The sequence below is a fragment of the Magnolia sinica genome, chromosome 19 (assembly GCF_029962835.1).
Source record: "Magnolia sinica isolate HGM2019 chromosome 19, MsV1, whole genome shotgun sequence".
Classification (NCBI taxonomy): Eukaryota; Viridiplantae; Streptophyta; class Magnoliopsida; order Magnoliales; family Magnoliaceae; genus Magnolia; species Magnolia sinica.
This window is the reverse complement of record NC_080591.1, coordinates 38,600,146-38,623,046: the sequence shown is the minus strand read 5'-3', so window position 1 is coordinate 38,623,046 and position 22,901 is coordinate 38,600,146.

Genomic DNA, 22,901 nt, shown 5'->3' with positions numbered 1-22,901 from the left:
TCTGTTCACTATTAAATCCACGGACTTTGCAGTGTCTCTAAAATGTCTCCCATTTCTTTCTTCCCAAACCGCCCACCATACTGCCAAAAGGGCCATTCTCCAAGCTGAGGATCGATTCTTGTCAAGGGATACACCATACCAGGTTGAAAGGAGACGACCGTAGAATTTGGTAAGGTCCAAAAAACGTGAAATGAAGATAATATGGCTGACAATACCTGATGGAAGAAGGGACAATGAATAAAAAGATGGTCTACCGTTTCTTGGTGAGCCATCCAACATGGGCAGATATTGAGAATTGTCATTCCTCTTTTTCTCAGGCTGTCGATTGTTAAAACTTTCCTTTTGCCCACCAACCATCCAAACACTGCAATCTTTGAGGGAACTTTAAAATTCCAAACTTTATCTATCATGATCTTGGCTCTAGCATCACCTTTTCTGCCGATGAGGATTTGATTGAGAACATACCCTTTTTGTAAGGATACCAAACGAGCTTATCTGTGTGGGACTGATCAGGTTTGATATTTGAAATACAATCGAGAAGAGCAGCCAGTTCTTCGATTTCCCAGTCTTGAAGATTCCGACGACAAGGACTCCAAACATTGACATTTCCAAGAGCGGAATAACAGTCAGCAACTGAAACAGATTTAATCGGAGCCAGACGATAAATATTAGGGAATTGATCTTTTAAAGCTGTAGGACCCACCCATATATCTTCCCAAAACTGAATCCTGTCGCCTTTGCTTATAGAGAAATGAATACGCCCACAGACATCTGACTGAGTGGAAAGGACATCTCTCCACAAAGTAGAAGCTCCATATCGAGAAGAGGACTTAGTCCACCAATCGCCTACCGATCGACCATACTTACATTTAATCAGCATATTCCATAAAGCCAGGTCTTCAGTTCCAAATCTCCATGGCCACTTCCCAAGCAGGGCCTTGTTCATGCATTTAACATCTCTGATTCCAGTACCCCCCTCTCAAATATGCTGACAAACCTCCTTCCAATCAACCAAGTAAAATTTCTTCTTTTCCTCTTTCCTATGCCAGAGGAAATATCTCCTTATTCTTTCCAAAGACGCTGAGATCGAAGCCGGGCATTTGAATATAGACATAAGAATAAGGGAAGATTTGAGAGCGCTACTTTAATGAGAGTTAAACGACCCCCCAAAGATAGATATTTGCATTTCCATCTGGCTAAGTAGGCTTCAAACCTATCAATGACTTTATCCCAGAGGGCCATTGGAGGTTTACCCACACATAGAGGCAACCCAACAAAAGTAGTTGGAAGACTACCCAAGGAACAGTCGAAGAAATCAACAAAGATTCCAGCTTCACCCTCATCCATGTTGACACCAAACATCTTCGATTTCTTCAAATTAACTTTAAGGCCCGATACCGCTTCAAAGCATCTTACTATAGTAAGAAGGTTGCTGACTTTTTCTAGATTTGCTTCACAGAAAAGGAGAGTGTCATTTGCAAACTGAATGTGAGAGATAGGGGACTCCATACCTTCGATCTTAAAGCCATTAATGGTGCCGGCCGACTGACTTTTAATAAGCATTATGGAGAGGGCTTCCCCTACTATAAGGAAAAGGAAAGGGGAGAGTGGGTCCTCCTGCGAAGACCCCTAGAACTTTTGAAGAAGCCTTTAGGGGATCTGTTGATTAAGATTGAGAATAACGCTGACTCGATCCGAAACCCATCCTCTGCATCATATATATATAAAATTCCAATCGACGTAATCATAGGCTTTCTCTAAATCCAGTTTGCAAAGAAGACCTTTGGAGCTTGATTTTTGAGTTGAGTCCAGACATTCGAAAGCGATAAGAGCGCTATCGGTAATTTGTCTCCCTGAGAAAATGCACTTTGGTTTTGAGATATAACCTGATTCAGAACACCTTTCAGCCGAGAGGCTAATACTTTCGCCAATATCGTAAATGGACCACCGAGGATGCTGATCGGTCTAAAATCCCGCGAAGCTTCTGCTCTCCCTGGATTTCGGGATTGAGAACGATAAACGACCTCTGTTATAGAATTCGCAAAGAAATTCACAATATCTCCCTGGATATCTTCCCAGAAGAATTGGAAAATAGAAATTGGAAAACCATCAGGCCGCAAGCCTTGTCACCACCCAGAGCCTGAACCGCAGCTTTATTTTTATTTTATTATTATTATTTTTTAATTTTTTGGGTGTAGACAAAACTATTTTGATTCATCATCTATGTTGAGATTTGCATCAGGTGTGGCCCACATAGGCACAAATGATGGGCTGTTCTAAAAACTTGCCAACAGTCCACGTCCAATGTAAGCATGTGGCCTGCCTGATGAATGGCTCAAATAAATTAATAAATAAAATTTTTGAAAGGTATCGAAGTTTTTATCATGAAACAAACTAATGTTGGGTTGGACTTCTGTGTTAGTTTTGTGCGGTTTAGATGGTGGCGGGACACTGATATAAGGCTGTCCAGACCATCTGTACTGTTTAAAATCACACTGATCAAGCAATCCTAACCGCCCAATTAATGACTGTCAAATGGATGGCTGAATGTAAGTCGTCCAAATTCAAAGGGAACAAAATTCAGATGGTCAATTTTTAGGTTTGGACGGTCTGAATTGCCTTACAATTATAACAGTGCAACTTCCAAGAGCTACCCCATTTTTTAAATGGTGCAAAACTATCATAGGAACCTAGAGGCCATGCAATGAAGCGAGAGAATTAGGGGCAGCCCTTTCCGTGGGGCCCACCTTGATGTATGTATTCTGTATCCACTCCGTCCATCCGTTTTTCCATATCATTTTAGGGTATGATAAAAAAAAAAAAAAAAAAAGATCCAAATTTCAGGTGGATCATTTTAGGGCATGATCCCAAAAATTCATGTTTCCCATGGTATAGTCCACCTGAGATCTGGATCTAGTTTATTTTTGTGCTCACACCCTAAAATGATCCGGCAAAACAGATGGACGGTGTCGATGAGGACCGCACCTAATCCGCTCCCTGCAATGAAGATTTTCATATAACTTTCAGAAAATCTATTTAGTATTATTTGAAATAAGAAGATCAAATAAGGTGCACGGGTGGTGAGAATGTAAGATGATCGCAACCATTCAATGAAACAGTGAATGGTCACAATGCAGCGAGTTCTTTCATACGATGCGAATCATGGTCCAAACGACGGACCGTTGTGGTTACCTTGCTTGCCCTTCTATACACGTGTCAATATGGCACACGTGTACGAGATCCGACCCTCCATCAGGTGGGCTGCCTTAGTTGGATCTTCTGCCTCAGAAATCGCCCTGTTTCCCTCCACAGGTGGGGCTAACCTTGACGAAACAAATGGATGGTCAGGATTTTTGTTCTAGCCATTCGTTCCTTTTGTACAGTGTGGCCCACCTGAGGAATGAGAGGGGCCAGTTCTCATGCCAGAAGATCTAAACAGTTCATCCAACCTGACGGAATGGCCAGATATAAACACGTGTGCCATGTGGCACGTGTATTTAAATAAGCCATTTACACAGGCACTGCTCTTTACTGATAGATGTTAGGAAGAGTTGTTAACGGCTATAAAATACGGAAGCGGATTGCGTACTGAGTAACTCAGTACGGTAAGCGTACTGAGTAAACTCTGTGGGCCCTAGTATCATTCATGTATTGTATCCACTCCTTCCATCCTTTTTAAAACATAATTTTAGGGATTTGTTCCAAAAATGTAGTATATTCAAACCTCAAATGGACCACACTACCGGAAAAAGTGTGAATTGAACATCCACTGTTGAAAAATTCTTGGGGGCAACAGAAGTTTTAGATCAGGCTGATATTTTTTTTTCCTTCATCCATGTCTTTCTCATCTTATGAACAGGTTGGATGACAAATAAACATCACTGGGGGCCTTAGAAAGTTTTCAACCGTTGAAATCAATACTTCCACTTTTTCCAGTGGTATGGTCCACTTGAAAGCAACCAGCATGACTGGGTCCTACTATAACGTGTCATAATGGCCGTTATAACAACTGTTATACTTTTCCTTTATACTTTCTCTCATCTTTTCTTATCCATTCCGTTCATCCGTTTTACCAGCTCATTTTAGGGCATCAACCCAAAAATGAAGCATATCAAAAGCTCAGGCGTTCCACACCACTGGAAACAGTGAGGATGATGACACCCACCGTTGAGACCTTCCTAGCCTCGTAGTGATGTTTATTTTCCATCCAACCTTTTCACAAGGTCACACAAACGTGGATGAATGGAAAACCAAAATATATGCTTCATTCAAAACTACTATGGCCTAAAAGATTTTATATATATATACACCTGCGAACCAGTTCGTATGAACTACATACGAACTTTTTTGAGAACCCATCATACCTAATGTGGATCCAAAATCTGAACCGTTCATGTGAAGCAGCACCTCATGAAACCCCCCGGACCAAGTTTTATTTTGATCTAAAACTTTGATGGGCCATGAAAAATGAAAACAGTTTCCTCCCTTGATTTTCATTTCTCTTTGCTATGGCCTACCAGAATTTTAGATCACGGTGAAAATTTATCACAGGAGTTTTCATGGGATTCCGCATCACATGGACCGTTCAGATTAGACACCCATGACATGTGTGAAAAGGTGCGCACGTGCGTAGGTGCGCAGGGGAGCATGACTCATATATATATATATATATATATATATATATATATATATATATATATATATATATATATATATATATATATATATATATATATATATTCCCACTGTTTCTTTTGATGTGGCTCATTTGAGCTTTCAATATACTTCAAATTTGGTCTCATATCCTAAAATGAGCTGATAAAACAGATGGACGGTTTGGATAAGACACATACATCACAGTGGTCCCAAAATACTCAGTACGCAATCCGGGTCCAATGTGAACTGAGCACCTGAACAACCCGCGTAATCTCCCCTACACACATGAAATGCATGAAATTGGAACCGTTCATCTGGCGACTTCCAAACTGGATATGTAATAATGCAGCTATCAACGCAAGTTGAATTTGGGTTGGGTTCAAGTTGAGCAAATTCAGGCCGGTTAGGTAGGGTTGAAAATAATTAGGTCTATTTTGCTTTGGTCAGGTCAGGTTTGGTTGAGAGGAGGACTTTGGATTGAGTTCCAGTACGAGGAATTGGGTCTGGGTTAGAGAGTGGGTTGGGCACTCTTGGACTGAAATTGATTGTGAAGCCAACCCAACCTACCCAAATTTCACTCCTACTGGGTGGACCATCTGAAGCTTAATAAACACAGGATCTGAACGGTTCATACCTTCGTTTTGGAACCTTGAACTGTGAAGATTGCAACGTTTTGTACAATCAAAGTATTGATTCAATTTCTTCTATAATAGTTAGCTTAGATTAGCGCATGTATGGATCATTGATGTAGAGTTGGTCGCAAATACTTTCATGTCCAAGATGGATCAGAGAAGGCCCGGTCAGAAGTACAAGTCATCAAGACCGTTAGAACCTTAAAATAGTTATATCTCACAAGCCAGGATGAGTTACTCGACATATCATATATGATTTTGGGGTAGGACGAGTTACTTTAACTAACCAACCTAGCTTTTCCGGGTTACCCATGCCGAATTTACGGGATTCCATTAGATCGAAGGTCAAATTCCATGTTTATTTCCGTTTTTATTATTTTTAGTAAGTTTTAGTTTGATTATAACTCTTCATCTACTGGGCTTTAGGATTTGTGTTCAACATGAAAAGTGATTAGTAAAATTAGGAGAATAATGTGGTTAAATCACATAGAATACTAAAAATTTACTAAGTTACAAATTTTAAGGAGTTTTAGTTATAGTTTAATTCCTAAACTTATTTCAAGTCTTGGTATCGGGTTGTAAACTCATTTGTTTAACCAATCAAATAATTTATGAATTTTTATAAATATTATTTTTATTTTCTTACTTTTTCCTCATGGATTAAAGAAATCTCTATAAGGAGTCAAGAGAAGCTTCACGGATTCGAAGTGGTTATCCTTGAGGAAGACGGTGATCGATCTCATATTCATCCCTGCATCAATCATCCTTCCCATCTGTCCATCTAACCACTCCAATTAGCCTTAAAAGAATAGTTAACTTTAGATTTTAGAAAAGACATTTAAATTTTTATGCATGATTAGCCATCAGTAATTTTGATTTTATTTACTTTCCACAGTGACTTTTTTACATTAATTTTTCTTTTTTAATGATGAGTACGAGGCATGCATGCAACTCACAATCTCTCTCAACATCCACTTGTATCCAGCACTCACGTTCTCTTTCCACATCTTGCATGCATTTGCTTTTCTTCTTTTTCTCCGCATACCTTTACCTATTCGCTCTTTGCATTTGTCCCCGTCTTTTTATTTTTAACATATTGGCTACTTCATTTCCCTCACCTCTCTTTGCGTGTAATCAATACCCTTTCAATTTCATCTTGCCAAATATAATGCAAAATTAGATAACTAAATAATATTTATGTATTTTAATATTAAAGTTGGGTTTGAGATAAGAGAGTGGTTTTTGCACCTTTTCATTCTTTGTATATTGGTCACACTTTTTCTCTCGCCTTTATTCTCTTTTTGGATGTAATCCATACCTATTTTATCCAATCTCATGGTATATTCGCAAGTACGTGTTTCACGGAGAGGAAGAAAAGAACAATAGGTAAACTATCCTAACTATTTATTTTGTTATGGCCCACTTGAGCTCCTGATTCACCTAAAACTTGGGCAGACTTCTAACATGAACGGACACAAAAGATATATGAAGTTAATATTAAGGTGGGCCTCAACGGGGATTTTATCCCACAGTGTGTCTAATTAAGGAAGAGGATAGGTCATTGTTGAATGTATTAAAAGAAGTGAAAGGAAGTGTAGCCTACATCATTCCTTGTGCAATTAAATCTTAACCCTTTCTTTCCAAGCAACTATATTTTTATGTTGAATTTATTGCTTCTTAACTAATGTTTTGAAGACTAATTGTGAGGGTAAATATGTCATGGACATATACATATATCATATTTGTAAATGTATGCATGCATTCAGTAGACAACTATTTATGTGTGTGTACACATACATACATACATTTACATATATATGGGTAGGTCTCATATATACATATATACCTGTGTGTATACACATACATACCTACATACATACACTTATATATGTATGTATATATGTACATATGAGCAGTTCTCAAGTCCGACATCCAATCCTTCGAATTGGTTGTGCTGACCACGTACGAGGATCAATTTGCATAAAAATGGCCACATCCACTCATCAATGGTTAGACATTGTTTTCTATGCCATGAACCACATGATTAATGGATAGGGCTGATTTTTTCACAAGATGATCCTTATGGTCTGTCCAACCTATTGTAAGGGTTGGATGTTGCGCATGTACATGATCAAAGGGAAGTTATTGGCTGGGCAGACGATAAATTGTGGTCCAGCCGATAAGACTTGATACCGTCTCTAAGACTTGATGCCGTCTCTCTCTCTCTCTCTCTCTCTCTCTCTCTCTCTCTCTCTCTCTCTCTCCACATAGATGTGTGTGCACATACATACGTACATACACAAATATAGATACACACTAGGTTATAATGTTCCCGGTTGCATTGCAAAACTGAGATGGTTTTTTCCATTCATCTACCACTTTTGAATGGGGTTGAAACACATTTCATGGGTTACCATATACTACATCCCACAATCTGACAAAAACAATGAACGTTAATATAGATGGTTAAGATTGTTTACACAAAAATAGGTCCAATCCTCAAAATTGATCCATATGTTTTTTAAGAAACATTATGAATGCCTTGTGATTCTAAAGAATTCCTTTTATTAACACCCAGATCCATAGCTCAACTGGCAGATTGAGTGGAGATACCTCGTTTCAACACTCGAGGTCTTGGTATCAATCACTAGCGAGGGTGGCTAACATAGAGTGTGTGTACTGACATGGGTCTGTAGTAACAAGTTAACCCCAAAAAAAAGGAAAAAAAAAAGAAAAAAAAAAAAAGAATTCCTTTTATTATGCTTTGGAAGATGGATAGCTATATTGTAAAAAACGCCAAATCGAAGATGGGTTGGATCATCCTATCAGTGCAATTGTTGCATGACAGCTTATGGATTGTGTCATGGACTTCATGGAGTTCAGATCTCTAGTTGTGTGAACTCGGTTCAATGTGTTGAAAACAGTAGATGATATTCAAAAAAAATAATTAAATAATAAAATAAAGTAAAAAAGATTATTTATTTATTTGAATCGAGGTGTGACTGAGTAACTCGACTTTAAATCGAATTTGTCTTCCTTGATAGTGTCCCAAGTGGAACAAGAATCTCGAATAGTTGGCCTCCAGGATATAACGATTATGACCTAGTCCCACTAGTGCGCTCGTTGTATACGGGCCTGAACTAGCGTAGAGAACTTAAACCTGAAATGAGTTGACGTAGCGGTAAACTTAGTTGATAAAATACCGAGCCAGAAAGAAATTGTTGATTTTTTAAAATCATTTTTTGAAAAAAAAAGAGAGTAAGTCTATATATAAACCATGATTAGGTGCTTCAAGCATCGTTTCAAATGGGCTAGGTCGATTGGGTTTGAACCTAACTGGTGCGACCACCTAAACAAAAGCATCCTTGGTTTGAAATTCGTGCAAAATTGACAGGTGAGAGTTTACTCGTAGAATGTGGAACAAAAACCATTAGTGCGAGTGTACTCTCAGACCACACATAAATCCAGACCTAGACTCATATCCAGATCCAGACCCAGACCCGACACACACACACACACACACACACACGTTGTAAGACCCGTGTCCTAATCCGTACCATTCCGTTAGCTTCCGCGGTCCTTCCGGTCAAATTCCGGCAACCTTCGCACCATATCCGGTGTTTGCGCACGATCCTAAGCCAGGTCCCGCACACCGACGTCGGCTCGATCCGAAACTTATGTCTTGGCGATCGCGTCGTCGCCGCGGTTCCAACGCCGTGACTTGCCCACCGAACCGATACCCAGGTAAGAAGATGCCGATCAGCGCTTATTCCGAAGAAACACCGCGCGTTGCGGATTTCGAGGGAATCTCTACACAATAAGTCCCATCAATCAACATTTAATACATCCCATACATCAAGTACTATACCCATTCCCTCTTTTTCCAAAAGTCCACCATTCTTTCCACCTCACCACTCCTCTTTTCCAAATTTCAACAACAACCATACACCTTTTACAATTTTTCAACCTAAACCATCCCCCATCACACCTCACCCATCCTTATCACCCCTCTCTCCCTCATTTCTCAAAATCTCCAAGCAACTCAACCCCAAGCCTCATACGTCCAAGCTCCCATCTCCCTCTCAAGTGTGGTCCACCTTCCATCATCCATCTACACCCTCCCATCTCTCATCCACACCATTAATCCCCCATCATCCTCCATTAAAAGTGAAGGTAAGGAGCTAAGGAGTCCAAGGGAGCAAGGAGAAGGAAGATAAGGTGGGTGATTTTCCATTATTTTAAACTTTAGGGCCCACTTGTTGGTGGGACCCATTTGGATGTATGTGACTTAATCAAGAGGGCCCATAGTGGCGGGGTCCCTCTATCTCACCGTATATTTCTTTCTCTCTCTCTCTCTCTCTCTTTTGTTGTGATGGTGTGGATCCCACCAACATATGTTACATCTGACCCGTCCATCTACATCAAACGGTGTGGCCCACTTTGGTACAGGTGATGATCCAAACCATCCACTGTTCGGATGGGCCCAAGGCATTTCTTTTTGTTTATATACATGTTTTATTTCATAATATATATATATATATATATATATATATATATTGTATATACATATATGTTGGTGGGCCACATTTACGTGGGACTCACCAATTGATGTGTTTATGTATGACGTCCAGCGTCCCTGGACACTGGATGTTGGCGAGCATGCAGTAAAGATGGACTCGGAGTGTACTAACGGGCTAGCAAAAGAGAAGTTTTGGGGTAGGCCATTCAAGTAGGCCCCACCTTGATGTATAAGTTAGATCCAAGCCGTCCATCCTCTTCCTCAGATCATTCTAGGCGTTGAACCAAAAAATGAGATTGATTTGGTTTTCTGGCGGGCCGTGGTATAGGAAACAGTGTTCCTACCTTTGATTTACTCCCTGGTGCTCCTGTACATCTGAAAAAGCTCAATATTGGACTCTATGGGTTGGTATCAAGCCACAGAGACCAATGGATGGAGTGGATCTTACTGAAGCGGGCCCCGTCTGGGCAAAACCGTAGAAAATCGATTTTTCAAAAAAAAAGAAAAAAGAAGAAGCAGCAGCAGCGCTGCTGCTGCTGTCAGAGCGCCACAGGCGCTGCCTGCGCCCAACGACGGATGGACGGACGGACAGCTGGCTCACGGTCCGGTTGTGGGCCCCACCTTGGTTCCTTTTGACCATCAACACAGTGCATTTGCTGGGTACCGACGGACTGGCCGTCCACTCCAAAAATCAGCCGCAAACGGAACTCAAGCGGGCCACACCATCTAAAAATATGTAAAGACATGTCTAATCATACAAAAACCCTTGGTGGGGCCTACCTGAAATTTGGATGCGACTGAAACTTGGTCTGTACTCTCAGCCAAGTGGGACACACATAATGAGTGGGCTGGATTGTGGACCACATCACGGTGGGCTCCCTATCCATGTGTAAAATAAAATAAAATAAAATAAAAATAAAATAAAATAACGGTGGGCTCCCTGACCGTGTACTGGGGATGCAAAAATAACGGTGGGCCCCACCCACGGTCCGTGTGACCTTATGAATAGTTTGGGTGGAAAATAAACATTCCAGTGGGCCCTACCTTGGTTCAAGTAGCTTTATGAACAATTGGGTGGAAAATAAACATTATGTTGGGCCTTAAATTGGGTGGAAAATAAACATTATATTGGACCTTAGGCTGGGTGAAAAATAAGCATCATGGTGGGCCCCACTTATGTAAGTATTGTAAACCACACCCTCCATTGGTGTGGGCTCCATCAGGATGCATGTGTTTCATTCGACTATCCAACCATTTTTGAGATATTTTAAGGCCCATTGTGGAGGCCCATCTTCATGTACTGGTGATCCTTGTTGAGGCCCACCTTGATTTGTATAAGGCCCATATTATGAGGCCCATTGTAATGTACGCAAGGCCCATGTGACTAGGCCCATGTAGATGCATGTGTAGCCCGTCATTGAGGCCCACCTTGATATGTATATATGAGACCTATGTATGGGGCCCATTTGATGTGCTGGAGGCCCATAGGTCAAGGCCCAATAGGACATACATAAGGCCCACTGATAGGCCCATGCTTGCAGTGTAATTCCGCCATGGTATATGTGTTGATTTTGTAATGGGCCACGCCTAAGGAGCAATGTTGGTTTGACGTCCACATTGAATGAATAATGTTGGTTAAATGTCCGCATTATAACTCTCCCTAAGGCCCACTGATAGGCCCAAACTTGTGGTAAGTAGGCCGTCTAGGCCCATCTCCATTATACCTAGAACCCATCTCTTATTACATGTTTAGTATAGATGCATGATTCATGATCATTCGCACCATATGTATGCCTGATGTGAGGAATGACCGATCATAGCATTTACCTTTGGATAGACTGTTTATGGGCTCCCTGATAGGCGGAGTTGCCTCATATAAGTGCATGGTATATACAGGGCTGTTGCATGACTGATAGTATGATTCATACACTTGCATTTGTGTGATTGTAGTTACTGTATGCCCTAGCGACACCAGGGCCATAGCCTCCACAGACACATCGTGGGTGGCTGGATTGGATACCGAAAATGTTTGGTTCTAGCATACGGGCGCCATAGATGTCCCTGGGTGAAAATCCCTAAACCCGATGGTACCAGAGGATGACTCCAATGTCGAGACCGAGTGGATATATGAGCGCACGAGGGCCGAATACCAGGAGGCCGCGTCTCCCACTGTGTCGTGGTCGGTTGGAAAGGGGTGTGGCCTTACTCGCCCGAGGGTAGGGGGCAATACTAGGCTGAGTTTGACCAGCTCGCGAATGGGTCCGCTATCGACGTGCCGGATAGGTATTGGCAGACTATTGGTCAGGCGGATAGTGAGGTTTCTTACGCTCACTTGGACTGTGCGGCTAGGAGAGCGACAGTGCCATTTGGAGTGTATTGAACCCCGGTGATTATCCAGAATGAGAACTGTACTGATACATGATGAGGATTGGCATGCTTGAGTTGCATCTCACATCGCATGGCTGTGTTATGGCCGATAGCATTCATATCTTGCACCGCATAGCCTTGGTACGGCTGATTGCATTCATGTGCTCATCACCATGATTCCGCATCACTCTGACCTTGCATTTTGAGCACGTTTATATTGCACACACACTTACACCACCCTCTAAGCTTTCCATAAGCTTATGCACGATTGATGCGTGCAGGTGACGCCAGGACGCAGTCGCAGCCATAGTCTCGCTGTAGTTGGAGCGTGCAGCCGAGCTTCTGGAGTTTTGTTTCTTTTATTACATTGTATTTTTCCCCTTTCAGTCGCATTGTACTAAAAAGTTTTTGATCATAGTGGATTTTGTGGTGGTGTTCTCGTGGTTATTGCTTGTGGGTTATGCTTTTTGTTATGCTCATTATAATTCAGACTGTTGATTGAAACCCTCCTTGTAGTCTCCCAGGATCGGAACCTGGTGAATGGATGCCGGGGTCCGAGAATGGGGTTCTACGGAGGCTGTCGGCGCCGGATTCGGTGATCGGGAATTTTGTGAGCCCGGTTTCCGAGTTCGGGGCGTGACACACGTCACCCGACCATGGCTCGGCTCGATGTGCGCATTATAAAGAGATGGTCCAATCCAAACGACTATTCCTCATTAGCAGCTCAGGCCTTAAACAAAATACATCTCTTATATGCATGAGACTTCTTTTATTCTTTTCGACATAGGACAAGAAAGCTACACTAAAAATTAAAAAACTTTTTAAAAAAAGAAACAAGGAGGGAAAACTTTGAATTTTGAAACAAAATTATTTAATTTTTTAAAAAATACAACAATCCCTCGCATATTCTAAATTCAAAACATTTCAATATAAGATTGAAGAGTTGTGTAATAATGTCAATGTCTATCTGACTTTAATCGACATTTAGAGTAAACAAAACATGTTTACGGGAATCAGGTGACTATTGGTCTTTAACCTGACCCTTTAAGCGTAAACGACTATATATGTTACTCACACAACTTTTTCGCTACAACTAGTTCTGCAGTTTGGTATCTTTTGTCCATACACATTTACCTGAATTTTTATGAGTGCTATATAGAAATGACCACTTACTTCCACACTCATATAAGTTGTAAGACCCATATCTTAGTCCGTACCATTCCGAAAATTCCCGTGATCCTCCATATCGAATTCCGACGACCCGCGACCCGTAATCGGCGTTTGAGTGCGACCCTAAGTTGCACTCTGTCAATCTAAGTCGACTCAACCCGAGACTTGTACCCTGTCGACCGCGGCGAATTGCGCGCCAATGCGATACTTAGGCCAGGAGATGTGGGCCCGCATTCAGTTTGAGGAAAACGTCATGCATTTACAATTCCGAGAGAATCTCTACCCAATATATCTCATCAATCCTATCAATGGTCAAGTACATATCAAGTACACACATCACTCAACCCATCACTCAACCTATCACTCAACCTATCACAACCTATACCTCTCTTACACAAGCAACCCCAAAAGTCAACAAATTTCTTACACAACCCATCCCTCTCTCCCATCCATCACTCCATCCCATCTCCTCTCTCTCTCTTATTTCTCATTTCTCTTCCAAGCAACCCAAGCTCCAACGTATGAACTTCCCAAGCTCTCATGGAGAAGCTCTAGTGTGGCCCACTTCCTACCCTCTCATCCCCCATCTCAACCATCAAAACTTCATCATCTTCCGTTGAGATCAAAGCCAAGGCGACTACTTTTCCAAGGAGCCAAGAAGAAGAGGACGGTGGGTGATCTTGGACCCACATTTTCTTATTTATTTATTTATTTATTTTATGATTTAAGGGCCCACATATGGTGGGACCCACCTTGATGTTTATTTTGTATCAAAGAGGGACCCATAGTGGCGGGGCCCTTCCATCACCGCCGATACCTCTCTCTCCCTCTCTCTTTCTCTATGATCAATGGCCCACCTATGATGTGTGTATTTTATCCATGCCATCCAACAAGTGGGCCACCTTGATCCCAATTTGGGGCCTGCATGACCGGACGGTCACACAGGCCTAGATGAAAGGGAAAAATAAATATCAGCTTGATCCAATCTGGTGGACCACTACGTGGGACCACCATGAAGTACGTGCTTCATCCAGCATCGTCTAGCTTGCTAGACGGTGGGCTGGACGCTGGATGTATATTATATAAATATTATATATATATATGTATGGTATGTATATATATTATAATATTATATTATATTATAACAATATAATATGATATAATATTATATTGCATATATATATATATACACACACACACACGGTATGTATATATACATATAGAGGTATATCAATACGTGTGGGCCCCATGTGGGACCCACTTGTTTTGAAAAACGGATTTGGCTGGTGCACGCTGGCCAGCAGCCAGCCACACGACTGCTGTAAGCAGCAATTGTGGTGGGTCACCACCTAGCACCCACCTTGATGATGCATTGCATCCACCGTCCAACTCATGGACGGTGGATCCCAACCATAATGCATGTGTATTATCAAGCCGTCCACCCGTTTTGATGGTGGGACCCACGTGATGTATATGTACATCACAACCGTCCTGATGATCGGACCCGCTGCTGGACAATGTTTGGATGGTGCTGATGCACCTGGATAATGTTTGGATGATGCTGATTTACATAGGCAATGTTTGGATGGTGCTGATGCACCTGGACAATTCTTGGATGGTGTTGAGGTATCTGGACAATGTTTGGATGGTGCCGATTTACATAGGTAATGTTTGGATGGTGTTGATTTACATAGACAATGTTTGGATGGTGCGGAATTACATGGGAAAATGTTTGGATAGTGCTGATTATCATTAGTGGGCCATGTGCCCCATGGAATGATAGTGTACAGTGATACACATGTTACACCTACAACTATTGAAATGATTTTGGTGTGGTCCAAGCCCACTTGAGGACCATTGGTGCAGCCTATCCATGAGGCCCATCATGATATATTTTGGCCCATGGGTGGGGCCCACCTGTTTGTATTGTTAGGCCCAGATACGTGGCCCATTTGATGTATACATGGCCCAAGCAATGCAGCCCACTTGTTGTATGTGAGGCCCACGTATGAGGCCCATGGTGATGCATTTTACAACCCATTTAATGAGGCCCATTGCGATAGGTTGGAGGCCCATGGGACGAGGCCCATCGTGATATATCCAAGGCCCATGGGCACGGCCCATTGAGATGTATTTAAGGCCCATGGGCAAGACCCAATATGATGTATTCAAGGCCCATGGGCGAGGCCCATTGTGATGTATTCGAGGTTCGTGGGCGTGGCCCATTGTGATACATTCGAGGCCCTTGTATGAAGCCCGATGGGATGTATGTGAGGCCCATGAGTGAGGCCAAATGTGATGTATGTGTGGTCATTACATTGTGTATAATATCTTATGTGGGCCACTCCTTGGGAGCAATGTTGGTTAGATGTCCACATTGATGGACAATGATAGTTAGATGTTCTCATTTTGACCTTCCCTTAGGCCTTGTTAGGCCCATTCGTATCATTCTCTACGTGGGTTGACCCTAATTATTGGGCCCCATTTACATGCTCCATCTATTCTCATTGGGTTATCCCAAGATGTTGGGCCCCCATTGGTTGTTAGTGAGATTACTTCTTTTATTTTGGAGTCCATCTAGGACTCATTTGGGCCCCCTAGGGCATCTAGCGGGCCATGCAATAGTATAGTGAAGGAACCCTTTCCAGATCCCTAGGATTGTGGGTATGCTGCTTAGGCCCAACCTTGATATAAGGGGGAGTACATCATCATCATCATATAATATGCTTAGTATAGCTCCACGATCCATGCCCATATACATCATATGTATGCTTGATGTGAGGAGTGATTGATCATAGCACATACCATTAGGCAGATCTTTATGAGACTCCCTGATGAGGAGAGTTGCCCACATGAGCGCGCGATACGCGAAGGATTGTTGCATGACTGGATAGTGTGAGTCATGCATTTCGCGTTGTGTGACATGATTACTGTATGCCCTTGCAACATCAGGGCCGTAGCCTCCACAGGCATATCGTGGTTGGTAGGATTGGACATCAAAAATCTTGTTCTACATGAGGTGTTGTAGATGTCCCTAAGTGAAATTCCCTAAACCCTTATGGTACCAGGAGGTTGCTCCAACGTCTAGACCGAGTGAATGCATGAGTATCGAGTGCCGATTACCAAAAGATCGCGCTTTCCACTGTGTCGTGGTCGGTTGGAAGGGGGTGCGGCCTTACCCACCCGAGAGGAGGGGGCAAAGTTAGGCTGAGTTTGACCAGCTCGAGGAATGTGTTCGTTATCGACGAGCCGAGCCCAATATTGGCAGGCAGATAGTGAGGTCTCTTCCACTCACCTTATTGTGCGCGATGGGGCGGTAATCTGGTTTGGAGTGCACTAGACCCGGGTGATATTCCAGAGTTGAGCTGTATTGATATGTGGACTCAAATGAGGATTGGTATGCTTGAGTTGCATCTTACATTGCATGGCCTTGGTATGGCCGACATCATTCATGCCTTGCATCGTAGAGTCTTGGTACGGCCAATAATGTTCATGGATTCATCAGCATATTCCACATTACTCTGATATTTCATAATTGTATTACCACATTGCGCACACACTTTCACCACTTTCTAAGCTTTCCGTAAGCTTATGCACGACCGTTGCGTACAGGTAACGTTGGACTGCAGGAGCGCATAGCAGATCATCTTGGAGCTTTTATCTATCATCATTGTATTTCCCTTTATGCACACTGTACTTATAAGTTTTTTTTATCATAGTGGAAATGTGATGGGGTTTTTGGTTGTTGTTTGTGGGTTATGCCTTTGGTTATGCTTATTACGAATCAAACTGATGTTGAAAATCCTTCTTATAGGATCCTACGATCGGAACCTGGTAAATGGGTGTTAGGAACCGAGAATGGGGTACTACAGGCTGTCAGTGCTGAATTCGACGATCGAAAATTTTGTGAGCCCGATTTTCGAGTTTGGAGCATGACATAAGTGAATTTCATTAAGTGTACATAACAACTGGATACACCACTACATTTGATTACAAATTCATTATGAGTTCAAAAACTAAAGTCCCTACATGTTGCTGCTTGTACTGCCTACACTATAGGAAGGAGTAAGTTCTATATAGTGCTTTCCAATCTCCTAGTGTCTTGTTGGTTACCCATTGAACCTATCGCATGGGATCTCCATTTGTATAGGTTGGGTTGCTGACACTGGTAGTTCATTCAGTTAAGCTTAGACCTATTCCCTTTGATTTTTCTATGATTAATCCTTTACATAGTCCTTTGGTTAGAGGATATAACGGATTCTTTTCTAATTATACATAATCAATAACTATGACTTCATCATTCAAAAGGTGTCTCATAATATTATATCAAAGTCTAATGTGTCTACTTTTACCATTATATATTTTACTCTTGACCCTTGCAATAGCTGTTTGACAATCACTTGGCCACAAAGGTATATCTGTTAACAGATTTTTAAGCCATTCAGCTTCTGATACTACTTTTTCTAAGGCAACAAGCTCGGATTACATATTCAACCGAGCAATATTTTCACAACCCCAAGTATAGGGTCGTAATGCAGTAATAACTCGGTGAGATCGAGGTCGAATCCACGGGGACTAAACTTGTACACATTCTGAAAATAACTAGAACTAGAACTAGAATCGGAAACTAATGTTAAATCTAGAATAGTTGGAGTAATTGTGAATAATGTTGACTTAAACTATCAATTAAAAGGTGGGAACTAGGGTGCTAAGGATCCACATGTAGCTATTAAGATGCTATCTTACTTGATTCAAGAAACACAACTTGAATTGGAGTCCTATCCTATCCAGTGGAAGATAAACTATTCAAGCACAATCTGAACTTCCATTGAAATAGTTCACACATGAAGATCCATTGCATTGATTGGAAGGGATTCCATCTCCTACCATGCCCAGGAGACAATGACGAATAATATGATTTATCAATCTCCACAACTCTAAATAGATTAAGAAGATATCCAACGCCTCCACAGAATCTATTGTAATTGAAGTCACATTAAATCATAGAAAACTGGAAATATTCCTTAAATCAAACTAGAACTCAATGATTGTTCAACAAAAACAAGAATCAAAGCAAGATAATCATCCCAACACGCTACAAGATTCACCTTTTAGCCCTAGCTAAGAGGTTTAGTTCACCATGGACATGATTGAAACTAAATCTCTCTAACAAAACATAAAAATTAAACTAGGAAAGGAAGAAAACTCCTTAGCCGCTGCTCCACCCTTTGGCTCTGCTCCTTGAAACCTAATTCGTCTTTTGAACTCCTTGAAGAACCCTATTTATAGCCTTTGTCTAGCCGACTTTGAAAACTGCCTCAAATTTACGTAGCTAAGTTACACTTCGGTCGGACCGAAGTCAAGTTCAAGTTGTGATCCGATTTTGTTTCAGCAGTTGTCCGATTTCAGTCACACTGAGTTTGGGTTCGGTCGAATCGAATTATCCTTCAATCGGACCGAATTAACTCTTCTCAGCGCTGGAGCTTTTTGTGTACTTTCGGTAGCACCAAATCCTTCCTTCAGTCAGACCGAATTATTCTTCGGTTGAACCGAATTAACTCTGAATTTCATCTTTGGCTACTGGACTATTTTGTGTGATTTCGGTCGGATTGAACTGGCATGTTTTCTACTGCGAGCTTTATAATCTTCTCCATTCTTTTTTCATCCTTTGTATTTGGTTTTCTTAGATTTTGAGGTCTTGAAATCTTCAATCTTGGTCTCCTAAGATCCACTCTTTGCTTTAGTAATTATTGAGCATCAAATCAATGCTTTTGGCATTCTTTTCAATCTAAGTTCTCAGATTCACCTCGCAATCCAAACATGTATAAGATATACCAATTAAGCATTATCATGTTTATAAAACCAAGATATAAACAGGGGGAAATATGCAATATTTGACACTCAGCACACACGCCAGCAACATTTTGCTAGTCTCGAGCAAAACATGCATGACATAATCTTCAATTCTCGAATTGCAATCCTCTTTCAGAGAACAATCCTTTGTGTAAACAAGTATAACTGAGTATAGATTAAAGAGGTGAGAGTGAAATTTGAAAACCTAAAGCCAAATCTTACGAGCAATCAATCAAATATATCCTTCATCAATCATTTAAGAGCATAAGTTCATACATTAAGTTTTTCCAATGTGCTTTAGTGAATTTCAACTTACTTTCCATAAAAATACTGTCATTTCATAATATTAGCCATGCTCATCACCTCAAGATTAATTAAATAACCAAGTGCTGATTTCAAACTTATCCCATTTTTCTTCTTTTTTTCAGTTTTTTATTTTATATTGACGGTCCCTTTTATTTATTCATTCTTTTCATTCTTTTCATCATACATGACCTTTTTATCGATCTCACTGTTTTATAATTGGTTCTTTTCATCTTTTTAAGGTGAAAAAAATTCTTCAGACTTAATTCTCAATATCTATCAATGATACATGCTATTAATCAAAAATTCTAGTATTATTCACATAAGGAAAATCGAAAGTGTCTTGTGATTTAAATCAACATAATATTCAAACTTCCTCTTAATCAATTAAATAAAAGAACTTAAATGATAGTAAAAGGATGACCTATATATGGCCTAAAGGGAGGGTGAATAGGACTATGCCAAATATTTCGATTCAATGCGGAATAATAAATCAAATAAACTCATTTGCGTAAAGTATTGAATTCTTGATATCAAATAGTTTGTAGGACAACATTGACCTAAAAGATTTAGGTAAGACAACCTTAATTCATGACATCTTTGAATCAAAATATTAAACTATCGCAAGAATAAATGAAGCACAAGATATGCATAAATAATAAAAATCAATCACCATAATGTATAAAAGAATTATATTGGTTTAGTGCCTAAACGCAGCCTACTTCACTCACAAAATTACTATACTCGTAATTTTGGCTTTCATTATTTCAATCTAATAAAAATATTTTTAGTTTTCTATGATTTATTGTGACTCAAATTACAATAGATGATGTGATAGCTTTGGATATCTTCTTTTCCTATTTTGAGATTGTGGGATTGGTAAATCCTGTTGTTCACCATCGTCTCCTGGGCATGGTAGGGTGATGAAATCCCTTCCAATCATCATAATTCTCTTCCATTGAGAATTAGGTCAATGAAAGTTTAGAGATTTGATTATCTCATCCTCCAATTGGATAATATAGGACTCTGATTCCAATTGGGATTCTTGAATCAAGCAAGGTAGTATCCTGATAACTACAAGTGGATCCTTGACACCCTAGTTTCCCTTTTTTGTTATTGAACTCCCTTTCACAATTACTCTCTTATATTCCAGATTTAGATTTAGATCTTCTTCTAGTTCTACTTCTAGTTATTTTCAGAATACGCACAAGATTAGTCCCTGTGGATTCGACCTCGGTCTCACCGAGATTATTATTACATCGCGATCCTACATTTGGGGTTGTGAACAAGTTTTGGCGCCGTTGTTGGGGACTACAGCTGCGTTTTTCTTAATTTAATTAGTATTAGAATTAGGTTAAGATTAAGATTAACTTTCTGTTTTATTTCTAGGTTAGGAATTTTTATGAACTTGTTTTTAGAATCTAACTTGATTTTCTGTTTTGTAGGATTCTAACACAGCAATCTCCAATCCGGTAACCTATTTTTAATTCTCTCTCTTATATCTTTTCTAGATTCCTTACTTATCTTAATTTCTCTAGTTTTCTCTCTTAAGTTTATTTTTTAGTTACTTGAGGACTGAGAGTGTTTCATGCCCAAGTGGGTCCGTGCTAACACTCCACGTCTTTTGAGTGAAGGAGGATTAGTCGAAGGGTTGTCTATCCATCACAGGATTAGACACTACTTGAAATCCTCTGAGTCAATAAAAGCGATGGCTGCTAACCAACCTACAAATCCACCTCAACCTCCGATTGAGGAAATTCAGGATGAAAATGAGGTGCATAACGCACCCCCGCCTCGTACTCTACGAGATTATTTACAACCGGTGGGGGTGAGTACACCTTCCTGTATGATTTTTCTAGAAAATATAGGGAATATGGATATTAAGGCAGGGGTAATCCAACTCCGCCCAAAGTTCCATGGACTTGAATATGAAAGTCCATATCTACACATGAAGAGTTTGATGAGATAATAACCACTTTACACTTTACTAATGTGTTTGAGGACACGATTAGGTTGAAACTCTTTCATTTCTCCTTAAAAGAAAATGCTAAGGCATGGTTGCATTCACTACGTCCACGATCCATTGGCAGATGGAATGACATGACAAGGGAGTTCATAAAGAAATTCTTCCCATACCATAAGACGAATACCATCAAGAAGTCAATCATGAATTTCGCTCAAAGGGAAGGTGAGACATTCTTCCTGTGTTGGGAGCGGTTCAAGGATCTTGTCAGTTCATGCCCACAATATGGCTTTAAAATGTGGCGCATAACAAATTTCTTCTACGATAGACTGACATCTTCCATGCGCCAATTAGTCGAGACGATGTGCAATGGGGAATTCATGAACAAAGATGTTGATGATGTGTGGGATTACTTTGACAAACTTGCTGAAAACACACAATCCTAGGACATCTCCTCAAGACCTAGCACCACTTCTAAGCCTATTCAATCAAAGGAGAGGGGCGAAATATATATATATATTGAAAGAGGAAGATGATATCAATGCTAAAATGGCTAATCTCACAAGAAAATTTGAGGCCATGGAACTGAAGAACGATAAGGTTAAAGAAGTTGTTTGCGGTATTTGTACTTATGACGTACATACAACTGAAAATTGTCCAACAATACCTGTTTTTCAAGAGGTATCGAATGAGCAATCGTTTACCATAAACAATTACCAAAGACCTTTCAGTGGACCCATCTCAAACACATATAATTCTAGTTAGAGAAATCATCCCAACTTTAGTTTGAAGAATAGACAAACTGCTACTCAAGGATTCCCTAACCAATTCCTAAATCAAGGGAAACTCAAGAGGATCCAATCTTAAAACATATTCAAAATCAAGATCTTTTTAATTAGGGTATGCTCTAAGCTTTTTAAAACCTTTCAAAGGCCATAAAAGGACTTGAGACGAACAAATCAAGTGAGGAAAAGGGGATCCTTCCGGCTCATCCTCTCCCCAATCCAAAATCACAATATGAAATTAGTGACTCGAGCTCTTCAAATCAAATGGAGCAAGCCAAGTCTATCATCACTCTTAGGAGTGAAAACACAAATCTATTCTGTAAGAGTTGAAAAGTTTAAGGACCCGGAAGAAGATACGGATGATAGACCTAACATTACTTTATATGGGTTAGAACCAGAACCTCAAAGTAAGCTGATTGCTCCATTCCCCCAGTGGTACACCAAAACCTCTAGTCAACTCACAAATATTCTAGAGGTGTTGAAACAAGTGAAGGTCAACATCCCTCTTCTGGATGCTGTGAAACAAATTCCTTCATATGCCAAATTTCTAAAAGACCTATGCACAACCAAGAGGCAGCAAAACATAAAAAAGAAAATTTTCTTGACAGAAAAAGTGAGTGTCATCTTCAAGTAAAATATGCTACAAAAATATA